The 20,380-nt window shown below is 40.5% G+C and overlaps 1 long non-coding RNA gene across 2 annotated transcripts in view; it reads right to left on the bottom strand.

Moving 5' to 3' along the window:
• Positions 1–17,540, bottom strand: part of LOC122461716 — a 62,263-nt gene extending 44,723 nt beyond the window's left edge. For both annotated transcript variants that reach the window (XR_006283829.1, XR_006283831.1), the window contains exons 1-2: positions 17,482–17,540; positions 15,399–15,503 (exon numbers count right to left, since the gene is read on the bottom strand). This is a non-coding gene — a long non-coding RNA (uncharacterized LOC122461716). The remainder of the gene's footprint in view (positions 1–15,398; positions 15,504–17,481) is intronic.
• Positions 17,541–20,380: the final 2,840 nt, after the last annotated feature.

Genomic DNA, 20,380 nt, shown 5'->3' with positions numbered 1-20,380 from the left:
CACCTTAGAGACTAACAAATTTATTTGAGCATAAGCTTTCGTGAGCTACAGCCGAAGCTGCTCCAGACCTTGGAACATGATTGTACTCAGTTTGTTTCCAGATACTCTGGGGAGGTCTCTTCTGACAGGGAGTTGCCTGTTAGGGATGTTTGCTCTTGTTGCACATTATTTTTATGCTCCGTTTATTGTATCTGATTCACGGTGATGATGGGGATTGTGGCCCGACGCTAGAAGGTGGTGAGTACCCACGGCCCCCATTGACTTAACTTAGCTTGCAAAAGGTACTCATCACTTTGCAGGAGCAGGCTAATAGGGAAAGGTTGGTATGAAATAACCTTAGAAAAAGACCTGCGGTATTAAGATCTGTCACTGTACAGCACATGCAGAGTCAACAAGCCGACTGCTTGCTGAATCTTAACCAGACATTTCATTAAATAGCATTCCCTGCAGAGAAGAATAAGCACACATTTTATGTATATACTTTATATGGTCTGGGCCTAACTGATCGAATATTTCCCTGAGAAGAGAGCAAGCAAACTCTGGCCATGTTGTCAAGAACTAAATCCGAGGTAGACAGATGCAATGTACTGCATCACTAGGGAGGTGGTGGAATCTCCATCCTTAGAGGTTTTTAAGGCCTGGCTTGACAAAGCCCTGGCTGGGATGATTTAGTTGGTGTTGGTCCTGCTTTGAGCAGGGGGTTGGACTAGATGATCTCCTGAGGTCACTAACATTGGCTAGAAAGGAAAAGAGACTCAGAAAGTCATTGTGAACTTATAAGAAAGACTAAGAGTACACCACCCCAGAATACCCCACAGTCTAGTGGTTAGGGTACTCACCTAGGTTGTGGGACCTGGATTCAAGTTCATTGCTCTAGAGCAGGGAGTGGAACCTGGGTCTCCCACGTCCCAGGCAAGTGCCCTTCCCACTGAGGCTATTGGATATAACAGGAGTGGTAGCTGCTGCTCCTACATTTTGTGAAGCTAGCCATTTATTTTTCAAAATTTCCTACATTTTTATTTAAACAATAGTTTAAAATAAAAGCCCAAAATTGAAATAAAACCTTTGCTTTGGGGTTAAACTAAATATTTTGTTTGACTAGAAACTAATTTTTTTCTGACTTTTCAACTTGACAAAAATTCTAAAAAAAATAAAAATCCGTTTTGGATTGACCCGAAACAATGTTTATTTTAAATTTTTTACAATTGCCAGCAAGCCAAAATATCAGGAATTCTCACAGCTCTATTATCACCATCTCAGAATAAGGATACTACCACAGGTACCTGCCTTTAGCTGTAAGTTTGCAGAGGAACCCAGCCAGGAAGATAATGCAGCAGGCTGGATGCAGTTGCAGAATTTTTTTCTGTCCAAGTGTATGAAAGGATGTTGGATTTGGCCTTTAAGAAATGTCCATCTGCATGAATGTGTGCACGTTGTGTTTATCTGGAAACCAGACCCACCCTGAACTGACAGCAGATCTGGATTTGCTTCCTTTTATTTGAACCCTAAGCTAGTTCAGACGTTCAGTTTACATGACCTGTGAAAAGTGAAAGGAACAGTTTTGGCAGAGTGGGTGGGGATTCAGCCATCCAGTTCCCACTTCACTGTTAACCACAACCGAGCATCTAATTTCTCACATACAGATTGGAAATTTCACCCCTTGCCATTAAAAAAAATAATTATAAAATGGAGTGTTTGTGTAACACAATGTAAATAAGGAAGAAGTGAAAACAAAGGGCCAGAATACTTACATTGACTGGTACCTTACTCATACATTTTGGCAGGACTGTTTGGGGAATAAGGTAACAGTACCAGAATATGGCCCAGAATAAGCCTCTGTATCATGGAAGGAACAGTGACAGGCTAACCACTGCTCTATTGCTTGAAACAAAAAAGTTGAATGGCCTCTTTGAATTAAAGGAAAACTAGAGAAAGATTTAGACTGCAAAAATCAGATCCTGATTTCAAACTCCACAAAGTACTATTGGGCTCTGATGCATGGATTTGAGTTGGGGTCATCTCTAACACATAAAACATTGTCACACACTGTGTTTTATCACATTAGAAAGCCACCAACATGTCTTTAGATTTTGATTGTCTAGTCCTAGCAAGAGGCATATGTAGGACAAAGGACAGAAGTGTCATTTGTTCTGCTGTGAATCAAAGAGGAGTAACATGTTATTAGAGGTTTCAGAGTAGCAGCTGTGTTAGTCTGTATTCGCAAAAAGAAAAGGAGGACCTGTGGCACCTTAGAGACTAACCAATTTATTTGAGCATAAGCTTTCGTGAGCTACAGCTCACTTCTGCTGTAGCTCACGAAAGCTTATGCTCAAATAAATTGGTTAGTCTCTAAGGTGCCACAAGTCCTCCTTTTCTTTTTATGTTATTTTATTTTCTGACTGCAGGTTACTTGGAACATTTAATGACTCAAAGGCAACTAAATGCTTAAACTCTGGGTGAGACTTTACCATAGTACTCTGACAAAAACAAAAGTAATATCGTGATGTGTGTGTGTCATGAATGGATGACAAAGCCCTGATGAATCATAAACTGTGAGGAGTAAATAAAATAAGATTCAAAAAAGCAAAATCTCCATCTGTCATGGGAAACATCAGTCTTTTATCTTCCCAAAATACAAGAAAATTTGCTTCTAATGCCCAGAAGAATAAAAAGACATAGAAGAAATCCAGCAAGGATGGAGCTGGAAGAATTTTACTGTGGTACCAAATGACAGACTGTTAGGTTGGAGTAAATGTGGAATACCCAGCACCCTGTTCATGCACTTTTAGCCAAAGCCAGCAGTCCTGGTTCAGGGCCAAAGTACAAACTTTGACCCCTCTTCTGAATGAGCATCTCCAGATTTTAAACCTCGAGCCTTCTCCATTCTGGGGCAGAATCCCACAATTCTCCCGCTCTCAGTCAGAGGCTGGTCTACAGTACCCTGTGAACTAACCAGGATTGCTCAGCAGGTCCCACCTGTGACTCTTCCCTTTGGGAACTGTAACCAGTGGTAAATACAGTGACCATAAACAGCCTTCTTAAATCAAAGTACTGTTTAATCTTAACAGCGGGACCAAAGCATTACATACGAGAAAAGGGGGTTTTAAAACAGCAAACATACAGTCTATACACTTACCTATCATACCTTACAGTTGGGTAGGCCTATCATACCCCAGACCCTTGACTTCAGGATCTGAGTATCAGTCTGCTTCCAAACAGTCTCTGCCTCAGTCTCCTCCTTAATTATCTGACCTCCTACAGGGAGGGGTTTTGTCTTTACACCCTTCTGAGGCTTCTAGATCCTCTCCCTCCCCTTCACATGGGAAGAGTCCCTCCTTGTGAAACCTGTCCCTAGGCCCAGCGGGGCGGGTAGGAGGGGAGCTGAGAAAGGTTTTCACAGGGAATTGTTCTGAAATATCCTTTATGTGTTTGCAGAGAGGGCAGATCAGAATTCCCCTCCCCTTTCCTGGGGTGCATTTGTCTGTGCTGGATCATTAAATGCTAGATTCAGATTGTATGCAGCACAATCCACATATCTTTCTCTCAGTTCTTTCACAGCAATTCTTGCTTGTACACCAGAACATTCTCAGCACCATTGTATCCCTGTTCTTTAATAGTTTAAACTATTAAAACCATCACATCCTCAGCACTTTTCATACAGCACAATACGGAGTCCATTTTATAATACTATCTAAATCAAGCACTTGTGGTACATCTGCTTCCATTTTATAGAAATGTTACTTGACCTAGTTAACAAGCCAGCCCTCATCAACAGGTGTCACATCTTCTAAGTATCGCTAAGACTCATATGCTATTTGGACAGGGTTTGATCCTACCCAACATGGGATCACTGTTATGCTCCATCTACTTTTGGGCCGCTCCATAAACCCAGTTTAGTTGGCTGACCAGACAAGGTAGACAATGGTTTCCTATTGTCAAACGGTTGCATAGGAGCTACGGTGCATCAGTGAATCTAGACAAGTTAGAAGAAAATATTCTACCAGATTAATTCTGATCAAGGGCCACTCCTCATCCCATCCTGGAATCCTCCTTCGGCCTTCTCCTACACCCCCTGCGGTGGGGGACCCACTCCATATCCACCCCCCGGCTATAACTCCAGTCTCTAAATGGGGAACTTCCCTAGTAATACTTTTTGCTTCCATAGCACCTTTCTCCAAGGATCTCAAAATGCTCTACACATGCTAATGGATTTAGCCTCACTTTGATTCAGTGGTGTTCTCATTTTATAGATGGGGAAACTGAAGCACAGAGAGTTTAAGGCCTCATGTACACTACAACTGTGGGTCAGGGAACCCATGAAATGCAGGATGGTTAATATTTATAGAGTTACCAGCCCTAGCTGTGTCTTTGTTATCGGGCTAAAGATTTGCAACTGTATCATAATTGGATAAGGGTTGCAACTACCTCCCCTGACTCAGTTGTAATTGTTATGTAAGTCACTTGCCTGAGATCACACAGGAAGTCAGAGGTAGAACAAATAATAAAACCTATTTTCTTCGGGTTCTTGTCTTAGGCACAAGACCATCTTTTCCCGCTGTCATCACAGCTGTACCATTTTATCCATTTACTCTTGTTTACTAAACACACTCCAAAAGGCCAATGAAGAACAATTCAGCAAGGCTGAACATTTGTGATTCATAAATAAATACATCTCAGTATTTAAATAATTGAGTGAAGTTCCCTCTTTTAGAGAATGAGAAGTGACAGGCAAAAAAAAAGTAATAGTTCTTAAAATAATGAGAACAGCTTATTTTTCTTTTGTTAAAAAGCATGTCTTACTAAACAATGATTTTCTAAAGCTTCTGTTGCATTAAACCATCATTAACATGTCAAAAATCAATCTTTTTTTTTTAAAGTCAATCAAAAATGTTCTTTTGTGAACGGTAGAGGGAAGAAATGAAGGTCAACATTGTATCAAGCTTTCCAAAAAGCTGTGCATTGTGAATTATTTAGGTACTCAAATCAATCTATTTTTCTCTTTTCAGTGATTGGACAATAAAAGTAAGATTTACTGCAGCCAGGGAATAATAAAAAAAGAATTAGCAGAAAACAAACAAAAAGCAGCTCACTTGGCAACCTTCTGCGTTAATCAAAACCTGAAGACTAGACTGAAAGATCAATATTTGGCTTCAAGATGAAACATAGCAAAGCTTCCATTTTTTTTTAAAAAAAAGAATGTCTGAATAAAAAGAAATAGACTGTGTTAATCGAAAAGAGCCAAATACAAAAATCCATACAGTCTTTTGGTGATCTGTGATAAAGGGGCCCCATTGCAACTTGACAAATTACAGTATTTTTATGCGCATATCAAAGTTCAACTTGATTGTCTCATATGGGGGAAAAGACCATCTGTCTGTATTCCAGAAATAATCTGCATAATTGACTTTCAAACAAGCCTCAAAGTAAGAGGCATTTATCACCCTAATTGTGACAGGCAGAATGTACGTACCTGCTATTTTATTAAGATAATGTTAATAGCAGTGGGGGTACCTTATATCTTGTCTTGCCCTAAATTTCTTTCATTTGGAGGGGAGTGGCGGGAAATGGATTCTTGGAGTTCTACAAATATTCTGACAAATTACACTGGAAGCAGAATTAGCCCAAAAAATAGTAGAACTAGAAACCATCAAAACTTTGGATATATGGGAAGTAGTTTAGGGTCATTCTTACTGACCTAACATAAGTATTTTGTTCTCAAGCATGATGGGATCAAGCCAAGTCTTATGAGCAGTGCCACATTACGTGAAAGTGACTGCTAAGTCCCTTCTGCATGCTGCCTCGCGCTTGGATCTTGTCAGATCTCATTAGCTAAGGGTTGTGGGCCTGTTCAGTGTTTAGATGGGAATTGTCCATCGAAAAAACAAGCGTTACAGGAAGAATTGTTGGGGACGCATAGGGGATACAGTGCTGCTAGGAGTGAGATGTAAAACCTAACATAAAACATATTAAAAGTTATATGCCACTTTTCAAAGGAAATAGGAATTTATGCCTTGTCTACAGTGGAAAGTTGCACTGGTTTAATTTATGTCAGTGTTTAAACAAATTTAGTTAAACCAGTGCAAACCCCTGAGTGGACACTTATTTCAGCTTAACTAAATTCCCATATGACTTAAATGAAACTGTAAAAAATACTCTTAAACTGAAATAAGAATGTCCACACAGGGGTCGACACCACTTGAACTAATTTTGGGTGAAATTTATGCCTTAGGTTAAACGGGTGCAACTTTCTGAGTAGACAAGTCCTGGGAGTTGGTATTTTGGCCAGACAAATATTCTGGCAATACTACGATCCTAGGTAATTATAACCTGACTGACTTAAAATTGTTGTTTAAGGCCTGAGAAAGTGCTCAGCCCTGTCACAAAGCACAAAACCAAAGACACTCCCTCTAGTTTCACTCTTCACTTACATTTCCTCCTGCACAATACAAGCCATAGAAGCTGTCTGCCACATCGTATCCTTCCTACCCCCACGTATTCACATGCAGGGTCAAAATCACCACTATTATATGCTGTAAACATGACCTACAAGCTGCAAAGGAATTCTAGATACTTGGATGAAATATCAGCGGGGTAGCCGTGTTAGTCTGGATCTGTAAATGCGGCAAAGAGTCCTGTGGCACCTTACAGACTAACAGATGTATTGGAGCATAAGCTTTGGTGGGCGAATACCCACTTCGTCAGATGCATATAGTGGAAATTTCTAGAGGCAGGTATAAATATGCAAGCAAGAATCAGGCTAGAGATAATGAGGTTAGTTCAATCAGGGAAGATGAAGCCCTCTTCTAGCAGTTGAGGTGTGAACACCAAGGGAGGAGAAACTGCTTTTCTAGCTGGCTATTCACAGTCTTTGTTTAATCCTGAGCTGATGGTGTCAAATTTGCAAATGAACTGAAGCTCAGCAGTTTCTCTTTGAAGTCTGGTCCTGAAGTTTTTTTGCTGCAGGATGGCTACCTTTAAATCTGCTATTGTGTGTCCAGGGAGGTTGAAGTGTTCCCTACAGGTTTTTGTATATTGCCATTTCTAATATCTGATTAATATGCTCTGTGAAATGTGAGATTGTTGTTATTAATATTAACTATTATTAATACTGTTAATAATAATATTAACTAACATTTTTTCATCTGGTTAATGTTGCAGATTGTCTTCTCTGAGCATCTGTGTTTTCTTTGTATGCAAATAAAGCAGGACATGCAGCACTAAGTCTGTAACCTGAGATAAAAGCAGGGCCTGTATTTCTTCCTTTCCAGGAGGAGTGATGTCAGAAATTATAAGAGGCATATAGAGAACTGTGCCTTCCATGCCCATTCATTTCAGTAGGCGCTCAGGGCACTCGAGACTGCATTTGTAAAGGAATTTAGGTGCCTAAACATGCAGATAGGCACCTAGTGGGATTTTAAAAAGCATCTTGGTGCCCAGCTCTCATTGATTTCAGCAGAAGTTAGGTGAAAATCCCACTAGGTGCCTAATTGGATTGCTGGGCACTTAAATACTTTTAAAAATTCAGCTCTCAGCACTTTACAGGAGGCATGCGGTAGTACAGGATCGAGCCCTAATTTAGGAATTTTATTCATCAGTCTCTAGTTGGCCTAACCACCAAGCAGGGGGCGGAGGGTGACAGAGTGCCACGCTCGGTAGGCATAGCTTATATGACATAATAATACTAACATAGATCTAGATTCTGGCACCTTTGCTAACATCAACATCAATGGATACTATTAATGAAACAAGGTTCTACTCGGTATCATTAAGGGTGGCCCACTGTAATAATCATTAAAAGAGTGTGATTACCTGGTTGCGAAGTATGTGTCACTCAGTGAATTGTGATTGAAAAGAAAGGAGAGGAAAATTTGCATTGAAGGGATGGCAAACAAGTAGGTTATATAGTGCATATAGCTACACTAAATCAGGTGGGATCAAACATGTCCACCCTTGTCATAGGCACTGTAGTCAGGAACAAGACTTCATAGAAAAGAGAAAGGATACACCACAAAATCTTTCAGGCAGAGGTTGTTAAGTCAATACTACTTTGTGTGAGGGCTGTTCTGCTCTTTTCTCTGGATTCTGTACACAAGTTCAGGTCCTATTTAGCGATCTGCCACTTGTGAAATTTCCTGTTTGTGGTTTATTTTTGCATAGCAGTGCTCAGATGTTCCATGTTACAGCATTTTTATAGACATTTAATAAATATGTATTAGTTACAATACTGTCAGCTGTAAGATATTTTTGCCCTGACATGTACAGGATGTGAGGAAAGAATGAGGAGGAGATGTTTTGTGCCATATTCCAGACAGGATCATGGAAAATGGAAATGGAAGAGAGTTATTCAGGCAAATCCATCCCTGGGGCATCCATTGATTTTACTGGTGTTGTGTCCATTTATTGTGGAGCTGAATGAGGCCCTTTAAGCCTTCTGTTCTATCCAGGATTTTCAATCCTGATACCTAACGGTGGAATTCACCCCTCCTCACTCAACTGTGAGTCAGGAACTAAATGGGGCAAGGAATTTACCACCAGCAACCCGCCTCTCCAACCCGATAAAGGCCATGGGGCTGGAAACATGGCCTCTCCTTAGCTGATACTCCAAATTGTCGCCTACAGAGAGCCTGAATGCCTCTGCTCACCATAAGGATGTTCCATATCCGTGGACCTACATAAATCAATGCACTTCCTCTTTCTCCTGCTTGCCTTTGGCCTGCATCTAACAGACCCAGAGGTGACATGTAACTGTGGATAGTGGTGCGGGGGCACAACTGAAAGGTTTTGGGGGGGGCACATGACAGCCCCACACATCACCTCTGCCTCCACCCTGACTCACTTCAGTGCATGGTCTGAAAAGCAGGCAGTGGGAAGCGCTGGGACTCCAGCAGCAGGGAAGGAGAAGCATCCCCATGTAGAGGGAAGGGCCCTGGTGCTTCCTCCCTCCCCATGCTGCAAGGACATACCTTGAGTGCCACCACCAGGTGGAGTCTCTGCCTCCTCGCTGCTGGGAGTCCTGGCAAGAGGCAGCCCGAGAAATCGGGTGGGGGACGACACATGACCCTGCATGTCCCCCTACCCCCCATGCATTGCCTCTGAGACCCCTCCTTATTAACTTATTGGGAGCTGATTTGGAACCTATCTTCGTGTTCCACTACAATACCAACAGCCCTATACAGCTCTTCCACCCATGCTGGGCTTAAATGGGTCTTGCTCAAGCTGTCAACAGTGAGATGACTCTCACCCTTTCAGATCAGTAGCAAACAAGAAGTACAGAGTGCAGGAATCCTGACTCCAGAACCAGACACTATGAAGTATAGTTTGCTGTTTAAGGCTTTTATGGACATATCTTCCTCAGGAGTATCCTAGCTCCTGACTCTATAAAATTCTGTAATAAGAGCCCCTTTATGACTTACACCTGGTCATAACAAAGGATTGATTGGGTCTCAAGTCTTACAAGAAGGGTAGACAGCATTTTAAAAATATAGCCAGACAATATATTTTCATGAGATAATCCAGCACATTCTCCTGTAAATTCAAGATGGCAAATACGGCTTGGACTAAGTCAGTAAATAACATGGACACTCAGACGGTTGTGTACTCTGGTGGTTGTTGGACAAAGTGTGTCCTTGTCTGAGACAGAGATGAATCATATGAATTATAGCGGCTGTTCCAACAACTCTTTATTTTTTATTTTTTTTATTCTCCTGCTGAAGCATTGCAAGGCAAATAGCCCCTTTTTTTCCTGTTTGGCAAGTTTATGTTAATGTGCCCTGATATTTACAGGGGCATAACCAACTGACAACTTTATGCTGCTAATGAACAAGCTTTTTATAAGTGAAATGGTCTTGCATTATATTGAGAAATCCAATTCAGAGAAATACCCTCGCATGTAGGAAATGTTAAACAATGATTTGTCAGGGGTACTGCATAAATCTGATATGAAAGACTGGCTTCCATATGCACACATGACATTTCAAAAAAGTTACTGGGAGAAATAAAATCAACCAACATTAATGCCACTGGGTGTGATGCCTCTGGTAAGCGGTAATCTGCAGGCAGCAGGGGTGAAAAAAAAATCATAACTAGGTGGACAAAAATATAAATATGTCATAAAAACCAACTAGAGGATCTGAAGGCCAGTCTTCCCCTTATCAATAGGCTAGGCCTGACAGGATTTTTTTCCTGAATTAAATGCCAAGTTTAATTGTGTACATCCCGTGTATTTGGAAAGATGTCATGTTTTAATTATTTTTTTAGGAATCACAGATCTGTAAATGTAAATTGTGTGTGAGTATGAAAGTGTGTGTGCACGTGTGTATTTTGTGTCTTAACCCTAAGGCGTTGGTAAAGAAAACAGGTATCTAGGACCAGAACTTTCGCTGGAATAAATCAGCATTGCATCACACTACACTAATTTACATTGGTTGACTATCGGATCCATAATTCTCTAGACCTGGTTCTGCTCCCATCAAAAGACGAAACTCCCATCAACTTCACTGGGGGGTGGAGGGGTGGCAGAGGCAAGGCGCTAGGTGCCAACTGAAAATATATAGCATTTTTGCAGAGCATATAGAAATCTTACACAAACTCCACTGAGCTGAGCAATGTTTCCCTCAGTATATTTACCAAGATGGTTGCAATGTCTTGCAGAATTTTGATAAGGAGAATTTCAAACATCAGTGCAAACCTGACTAGTTCTCACCAAGTGTAATTACCTGCTCTCACAAATATTAACGTTATCAATTGGTACACCCTCTCAGAAAAGGACCACACAGTATTGTACATGAATGGTCCAAGACCCATAGCAATGTTGGGTTGGGATGATTATCATAGACTACGGCAGAATTTTTACACTAACCTATTTGTTTTGGCCATCATTTAATAATTGGCGAGTTGTAGTATCTCCATTAAAGTCAATGGAGTTACTCCAGATTTTCACCAGTATCACTAAGAACAGAATCTGGCTCCATATCAAAAAATGCTATGTCAGACCATATTTTTTATTTATTTTTTCTCTTGGGAATACATTAATCTTATTTTTACTTCTAGGACATATATCACTGAGTACTTAAGGATTTATAAATTCACGTTATATAGCTGCCAGCTACACCCCTGCACTAGGTACAGAAAGTTTGTTTTTATATTTTCCTAGCATTAAACAAATTGATTGGCTCAGTAGGGCCCTGTTGCACCAAAGCACTTAAGATAATTGGGACAGTGCACATGCTTAAAGTTAACCACAAGTACTTTGCTGGATCAGGTCCTAAACTATGTTTTGAAATAGAATAACTTTTTTTTAAAATGTGCAAACTATACAAAGGTGCCAACTTTGTCCTTACCATGGACCAACAACATATGATATTGTTCAGCCTACTAAATCATGCCAGTTGTTTGTTTCAGATATAATTTTACTGAATCAGGATTTTAACTGAAGATTAAACGCCTGTCTCTCCTGTCCCATGTATGATCCTACTAACAAAGATCACTTCAGACAGAGTACATTTTCTGTCATCTGACAAACCTGTATCCCCTTCCATTCTAATATAATTAGGTCTCACTGAGCCTAATAATTTCCTTTGTATGAAGAATGTTATCATTTTTGTGTTAGTAAGAATCAAAATATTCTAGAGTCACTAACTTCTAAGATTTTCTCCACTCACAAACCCAAACTGGCCACATTTTTTCAGATTTTGTAAGGTACTAAATAGAGTCCCAAATGCAAAGCACACAGAGCCAAAACTAATGGATTCTACTGAATTTCAGTAGCTGAGATAAGAAAGGAATGTGAATCCTGAGGACTTTACTGACCTTGTAAATCTATATAAGAAAAAGCAGAAGTTTCATATGTAAGACACAGGAGGTAATTGTCCTGCTCTACTTGGCACTGGTGAGGCCTCAGCTGGAGTACTGGGCCCAGTTCTGAGTCCCACACTTTAGAAAAGATGTGGGCAAACTGGATAAAGTCCAGAGGAGAGCAAAAAACAAACAAACAAAACGATAAAAGGTTTAGAAAACTTGACCTCTGAGAAAAGATTAACCAAACTGGACATGTTTAGTCTTGGGAAAAGATGACTAAGGGGAGACCTGATAATAATCTTCAAATATGTTAAGGGCTGTTATAAAGAGGACTGTGATCAGTTTTTCTCCGTGTCCACTGAAGGTAGGACAAGAAGTAATTGGCTTAATCTGAAGCAAGGGAGGTTTAGGTTAGATATCAGGAAACAATTTGTAACTATAAGGAAAGTTAATATTATATTGTATTGTAATATTGTACAGTGCTTTTTTTTCTCCACTTAATCCCATATCCTATGTACACTATAGTGTATTGCAGTATACCCATGTATGCAGAAATACTAGGAAAATAAATGTATGCACACCATTCAACATCGCAGAAGTGTCAGAGAAGTAAACTGTTGTCCGTTAATATAGTCAGTGCAAAAAACATTGCCTGCTAGACAAAAAATAAGCACAAACATATAGGACGAGTAAACAGGATATAGCTTTGCAAGCTATTTTCCAACTTGCATTGCAAGTATGCTAAGATGCCAGAGGCAAGTGTTTTCAATTAATAAAATTCATTATGATTATGGATACCATTTTGTCATGGTAAAATTAGGCAAAATTTACAGAACAGTCATGGTAAAAACATACAAAATCAGGGTATGGTCACGGCAACAAAAAATGTGTAAAAATTTAACAATAAAGTTTTATAGTATAATATTTCAGTGAAACAAACAACGTTAATGCAATAGTTTTAATTTCCTTGTTAAAGCAAACTATTTTGAAATTATATATGCATATTGTGCAATCATTTTTCAAACAACAAAAAACAAAAATAACGGATTCTTTTTAGTAGAGTCCCTTTTGCAAACTGTTGCAATTTTGGTATAACAAGTTATACATATTTCAGAGTAGCAGCCGTGTTAGTCTGTATTCGCAAAAAGAAAAGAAGTACTTGTGGCACCTTAGAGACTAACCAATTTATTTGAGCATAAGCTTTCGTGAGCTACAGCTCACTTCATCGGATGCATAGTCAGATTGTTACTTTTAGGCGCAATCTGTTGTCCCCAAGAACATTTGTACAAGACGTGAAGGAGCGTTCGGCGTCCACGGTGTAGAGTGATACTGCTAAGCCTCACAGGGCAACTACAGGAGAACCTCAGAGTTACGCACTGACCAGTCAACCACACACCTCATTTGGAACCAGAAGTACACAATCAGGCAGCAGCAGAGATTAAAAAAAAAGCAAATACAGTACAGTACTGTGTTAAACGTCAACTACTAAAGAAAAAGGGAAAGCAGCGTTTTTCTTCTGAATTGTAAAGTTTCACAGCTGTGTTAAGTCAATGTTCAGTTGTAAACTTTTGAAAGAACAAGCATCATGTTTTGTTCAAAGTTACGAACATTTCAGCCTTACGAACAACCTCCATTCCCAAGTTGTTCGTAACTCTGAGGTTCTACTGCACTGACAGAGCTGGAATCTGGCCGTCATGATTCTCCAGAACAGGAAAACGTCCTCATTCCTCAATTCTTCAACTGCTCCGCAGTAAGCGTGATATTGTCTCTGTGCTGGAATGTTGTCTTCAAACAGTGGTATATTTTCAAATACTGTGGTCTCACAAATGTCCAGGTGTTTTGCTTCATTTGGCTCAAATACACGGCATGCACTGAAGAAAGTGGCAGCAGGCTGGCGAAAGCGGGAGATTGAGTTAGTGTCCATGTATGACCTTTTTTTGAGCTTTCCAAGAGTGCTGGTTTTTCTCTTGGGTGTTGGCAAATTTCAGAGCAGCTCTCTGCCCCCAATGCAAGATCATGCATGTCATTTTTGACTTGATGAGCACGAACTGTTCTTGATCGGGGTGCAAACTCTTAGAGCCTGGAGTTCTTCAATAACTGCTGTGGATTGGCAAAGATCAACACACTCTTGAACACCTGAACTACTGCTGTGACCATTCTCCTCTGTAAAAAAATGAAACATAATCCTCAGTGTGATCAGAGCTGCATTGAACCGGCTGTTCCATCTGGTTATTATGGGGGTTGCTGGAATAGAAGGACGTTTCCCTCTTTCCGTTAGAAACATGCAGAACCAGGCTTCTCCGGCCGGGCAGGCAGCAAACGCACGTTTTACAGCCACAACTAATTCAATTACTTTCAAGAGCATCTTCCTGCACAGATTGCCCAAAGGTGAAGCAAATGTGCCATGCATTTAAGGTGTACAGCATTGAAACACAAAGGTTTCAAAACTTGATGCCAAGCTTTCCCCATGTACATGGCATTAGCGGTCACAAATGCAGTGAGGGGATCAAATGGTATTGCAAATTTTTCAAGTTTCCCCGTGTTGCTTTGCTGACTGCTTTAAAATTGATTGCTTCCAAAGCTTCACAGTGTGACAAAAAACCATCCAGCTTGTGTTTACCTGCATCTGAAGTATCTGCATTGTCACTTCTTGTTGGGACGGGGACGGCAAGAATGTTAAGCACATACCAATCTTCAGCCTCAGTAGTTTCATCTGCCACAGTGCTAATTCCTTCACAGGACAGAAACTTTTCCTTTAATTCTTCAATGTGACAGTCAAACTCTTCAGGTAGTTAAAACTTTCTAAGTTGATCTGCACTTGGTATAATACCTACCTTGTTCTCTAAAAACCCTCTCAGTTTTGGATTGTCAAGGGTATGCAGAAGTATATTTGCAGCAGAGAAAGCGTCTCTTAATTTGAACACTTCATTCCTCCTGTAAAGCTGCTCCTCGGCCTTGATATAAAACAGCTCTGTAGCTGTTTTCTGCTTTTTTTAATTTCTATCTTTGTCCGTTTTTAATGCCTCTCATTTTCACTTATGAGTTGCACTTTCAAGATGCGTATCACAGCTAGCCTTCCTCGTGAAATCAAAAGGTACATTGCATGACGCACAAAACAACTTTCCTCCATTTTCATGAAATGTTTTAGGATACTGTTCTGCTGACTGCTTAGCACTTAATTTTGCCACTTTGTTCATTTTGTTTGTTTGTTTGCTGTTGTTCTTCCATTCTTTCAAATAAATCACTTTAAATTAAATTAATTACAACATGCATGATTTTCACATGTGAAATTCCATGAAGGCTGTATGATGTAACATCCTTAAAGTTACAGGTGATTGACTGTAAACAAAGGGAACGTTGCTGAATGAAAACAAATGTTAGCAAGTTTGTTTCGTTTCTTCTTTTTTTACATATACTTATAGTTCTTACAAAGAAAAAAAATTTAAAACAGTTTTACAGGGATGGAATGGCACATTTCAAGGCATTCTTGCTGTTTTTGTGGTCAAACTGAAAAAATTTTTCAGATTCTGTGACAGTGTTGACCACCACAACATAATCGTGTCCATAATTATGACCGAATAAGAGAAGAATAAATCACTGACCTCTGCACATCTTGAGAGATACTTGCTCTACTCTTTTCGATTGTACTTGAGTTTGCAAGGACAGATCAAACCTTTGAAGCTGAAGATTCCATTTCCAAGAGTGCTCTTGAAAGACAGTAGCCATAAACAAATCAGTTACAGGTTACAAAAGAAATCCACATAAATAACAAAAGAAAAGAAATGTGAATGTCACCAATTGGAAACACACATGCAATAGCTGCAAAACAAATTACTATACTCAGAGCTGCTCCTCAGACTCAAGAGCTCATATGGCAGTCTTTTAAAGGTCAACACTGAAGTTAGTAACTTTGGAAAAGAGGTCCAAAAAGATTAAATCAAGTGTTCAAAAATGGTTTGTTTGCCCTTGGGAGCTTGTTAGGAAGTTACTCCCCCTTCTGTCACTATTAAATATCATATCATTACTTTGTAAAGTGCTTTAAGACACCTCGGGTATGAAAGATGCTATTTAAACCAAATTCTATTCTGTTCTATCTCAAACAATACAGGAAACTGAAAAGGATAAATATGTTAATTTCACCTTCAGTTTTGTAACATTTTCATTGACAGAGCACAAATAGCCATAACTCAAACTGCATAGTAACTATGGACTATTTTATTACGTGGGAAGTACCAAGCAATAATATGCCAATGCAATTTCTCCATTGACTTTAATTAGGCTTTTGGGAGACTCACAAGCTCGCTCTCTCTCTCCCCCCTCTCATTAAAAAAAAAAAAAAAAAAAGTGAACGTACCCCCAGTTGAGTTTTGCCAACCATGCACAGTTGCAGGATCTGGGCCATGGCTTACACAATGGAAAGTTTATATAAAAAGTCAAGGTTTGATGAATGTCACACTGGAAAGCCAATTAAGAGGGCTGAAAGGAAGACACAATTTCCCATTGTCTAATTGCCTCACAGCACCTTCAAGGTAATAAATTTGTCACATTGAATTATTAATGAGAAACGAATATTTGACTTGCAGCTTTGAATAGAAAATAGTTCATTATCGGTTGGTATTGTTCCTTCCAAGTAATGACTGGTTCTATGGGAGTTAAGAAGAAGTTAAAAGAAAATGGCTTTTCTCTCATCATTGTCTTTCACAAGTAAAGCACCTTTGGTATAATATCCTGTAAAAGTTCCAGTGGGGGAGAAAAAATGGTGCATCTAATTCTTAGCTCTTGCAGGCCTCTGCAGCTAGATACACAAACTTTATCTGGGCTCCCAAAAACACATTCTCTCACTGTATGACTTCAAAACACAGATCAAAGTAGTAAAATATCTAAAACTGGTTATGTAAAAGCAAAAGGGGCACCGTAAACCAGAGACCACTTTTAGATTTATGTTGCTCTTAAAGTCTCTCTGCCTTATCTGCATCATCAAGGATCTACAACCTATCTTGAAGGACGATTCCTCACTCTCACAGATCTTGAGAGACAGGCCAGTCCTCGCTTACAGAGAGCCCCCAATCTGAAGCAAATACTCATCAGCAACCACAATCACACAACAAAAACACTAACCCAGGAACCTATCCTTGCAACAAAGCCCATTGCCAACTCTGTCCACATATCTATTCAAGGGACACCGTCGTAGGACCTAATCACATCAGTCACACCATAAGAGGCTCGTTCACCTGCACATCTACCAACACAATATATGCCATCATGTGCCAGCAATGCCCCTCTGCCATGTATATTGGCCAAACCGGACAATCTCTACGCAAAAGAATAAATGGATGCAAATCAGACGTCAAGAATTATAACATTCACAAACCAGTCGGAGAACACTTCAATCTCTTTGGTCACTCAATTTCAGACCTAAAAGTCGCAATTCTCCAACAAAAAAACTTCAAAAACAAACAGACTCCAATGAGAAACTGCAGAATTGGAATTAATTTGCAAACGGGACACCATTAAATTAGGTTTGAATAAAGACTGGGAGCGGACGGGTCATTACACAAAGTAAAAACTATTTCCCCATGCTAATTTTTCCCCTACTGTTACTCACACCTTCTTGTCAACTGTTTGAAATAGGCCATGCTGATTATCACTACAAAAGTTTTTTTTCTCCTGCTGATAATAGCCCACCTTAATTGATTAGTCTTCTTACAGTGGGTATGGCAACACTCTTTTTTTCATGTTCTCTGTGTGTATATATATATATATATCTTCCTACTGTATTTTCCACTGAATGCATCCGATGAAGTGAGCTGTAGCTCACGAAAGCTTAGGCCCAAATAAATGTGTTAGTCTCTAAGATGCCACAAGTACTCCTTGTTCTTTATTTTGCCTTATCTACTTTACCACAAAGTGTCATTCGTATATCTGGGACAGGACAGATCAGTGTATTTATTCTGAGTCATGGTCATAAATTAACACTACAGCAGCAGTGACTCTCTAAACAGAAGCAAAAGTTAAATAAGTTCCAATTTGTCCTCCTACCACCAATAAGAGAACACAAGAAAAGATGTCATGGGTAACCCAAATATTCCTTTAAAAAGAAAAAAATAGGACCAACTCCAATGAAGAACTTTCATAAGAATACCCGTTTCCCTGTTCTCTTTTTCCCTTGTACGTATTTGTGGTTATTTTGTACCAGTCACAGCAATCTACGGATTATTCACAAAGTTTCCAGTGTTGGTATTTGAGCCTCAAAATCCATAATTGTGGTTCTGTTCCCTGACTAGATGACTAGTCTCCTTATAAAGCGCACTAGTGGGTCACATACAAGGACATCCATAAAAAGTTTCCGGGCCCTCTTTAGCTTTTGGTAAGGTATTTCCTGTAGAGAGCAGTATTCCCTATATCAGTGGTTCTCAAACATTTATACTTGTGACCACTTTCACATAGCAAGCCTCTGAGTGCGACCCCCCCTTATAAATTAAAACCACTTTTTTATATATTTAACACCATTATAAATGCTGGAGGAAAAGCGGGGTTTGGGGTAGAGGCTGACAGCTCGCAACCCCCCATGTAATAACCTCACAACCCCTGGGGGGTCCCAAGCCCCAGTTTGAGAACCCCTGCCCTATATGTGTAAAATGTGTGATACAGCTTGTACTATTAAAAAATAGAGAACTTTTTAAGTACATCCACTGTATGTGTCTTGAACATCTAATATGTATATTTGCAAATTCTAATATATACCTTCAGCTACTAAATCAATCAGACATCCACTGGAAATTGTAAATAAGGTGCTTGCACTCAATAAAGACAAACCAAAGGCCTTGTATTCATGAATTCAACAAGATCTCAAGTTAGTGGCATGCTTTGTAAGACAATTTCCTAAACAGTGAAAGCTTTCCATTTTTCAGCTCAAGGTCAACTAAGTTGGCTTGTTTGATCACTGATCAATCCAAAACTGAAGTAATTTCGTTAACGCTACACAAAAAGAAACCCCAAAAAAATGGAAGTTACCAACTTAAAAAGTATCACCTGTAACTTATGTCCAAAACCATTTTAACAACCTTCACATTAAACTCAAATAAAAAATATAAAATCAAATAAATTAATACTTTGCAACTATCAGGGCAACACCACAGCCAAGGCAGGAAGGAGAAAGGTGAAAGCAGAGGAGAAAAAAATGGAGGGAAAAAAGTCAAGGGAGAGGAGGCCGGAGGAGGAGATCTAGACTGCCCACTGAGCCTTCAAGTGTTTCTTATGTTTCAAATGTTTCTAAAAATGGATCCCAGATTTCCTCAAACTTGCACAGTTGATACCAGCAGCAGAAGGTGACTCTTTCTTTGGCTGCTTGTTCAGGATACCATCTATAGCATATACTGTTTATGTCTGTAATAGTCTTTTTGTACAATGTTGAATGGGACCAAAGAGAAAGGATCACATATCAGGAGGGCCTACTTTGGGCCGCCAGGGGGTTTCTGCACACTGCCACTGCCCCAAGCACCGACACCGCAGCTCCCATTGGCCAGGAACCGCGGCCAATGGGAGCTGTAGGGGCGGTGCCTGCAGATAGGGGCAGCACACAGAGCTGCCTGGCCACCCCTGAGCCTAGGAGCCAGACATGCCGTTGCTTCCAGGAGCCACTCGAAGTAAGCGCCACCAGCTGGAGCCCGCACCCCTTCCCCCCTCCTGCACCCCAACCCCATGGCCCACCCCAAGTCCACTTCTGCACCCAAACTCCCTCCCAGGGCCTGCATGCCAACCCCTCTCCCGCACCTCAACCCTCTGCCACAGCCCTAAGCCACTTCCTGCACCCAAACTCCCTCCCAGAGCCTGCATCCCAAACCCTCTCCCACACCCCAACTCCCTGCCCCAGCCCAGTGAAAGTGAGTGAGGGTGGGGGAGAGCGAGCAACGGACAGAAGGGGCGATGGAGTGAGTGGGTGTCGGGGCCTCGGAGAAAGGGCTGGGCAGGGGGCAGGTAGGGTGACCAGATTTCCTGATTTTATAGGGACAGTCCTGATTTTTGGGTCTTTTTCTTATATAGGCTCCTATTAACCCCCCACCCCCTGTCCCAATTTTTCACATTTGCTGTCTGGTCACCCTAGGGGCAGGGCAAAGAGAGTTTGGTTTGTGCGATTAAACAGTTGGCAACCCTAGTTGGCAGTCTCATCGGAGAGTCCAAGAGACCTCTCTCTCTCTCACCCCCTCTAGGGTCAACTCGAAGGCATGCTGATATGGCAATGAGGGGGAAGCTTGTGCAGCACCACCCCAATGCACTTCTTCTGTTAGGGAGAAATCCTGTTTTGAGGGCTTAAGTAATGCTTAGGTCTTGGGCTGACACTCTGGCTCAGGGCAGTACTAGACCCTGAACGAAAAGAGGATTTCAGTCTCCAGGTCTGTCAATCCAGAATCTTCCACCAGGCTTGAAATTCCAAACAAGAAATGTTTGGTGAAGAATTGCTCTGAATTGTTACAAGACTGTGGTGCAAAGGGCTTCTCATTATTATCTCCAACTTGGAGTGGGGCAGACCTTGGAGCCATCACTTCTGTGAGGAACAAATTAATAGAGTAGATTTAGACCTTTA

The sequence above is a fragment of the Chelonia mydas genome, chromosome 9 (assembly GCF_015237465.2).
Source record: "Chelonia mydas isolate rCheMyd1 chromosome 9, rCheMyd1.pri.v2, whole genome shotgun sequence".
Classification (NCBI taxonomy): domain Eukaryota; kingdom Metazoa; phylum Chordata; order Testudines; family Cheloniidae; genus Chelonia; species Chelonia mydas.
Note: the sequence above shows the minus strand (reverse complement) of the source record. Positions and strands in the feature narration are given on the sequence as shown.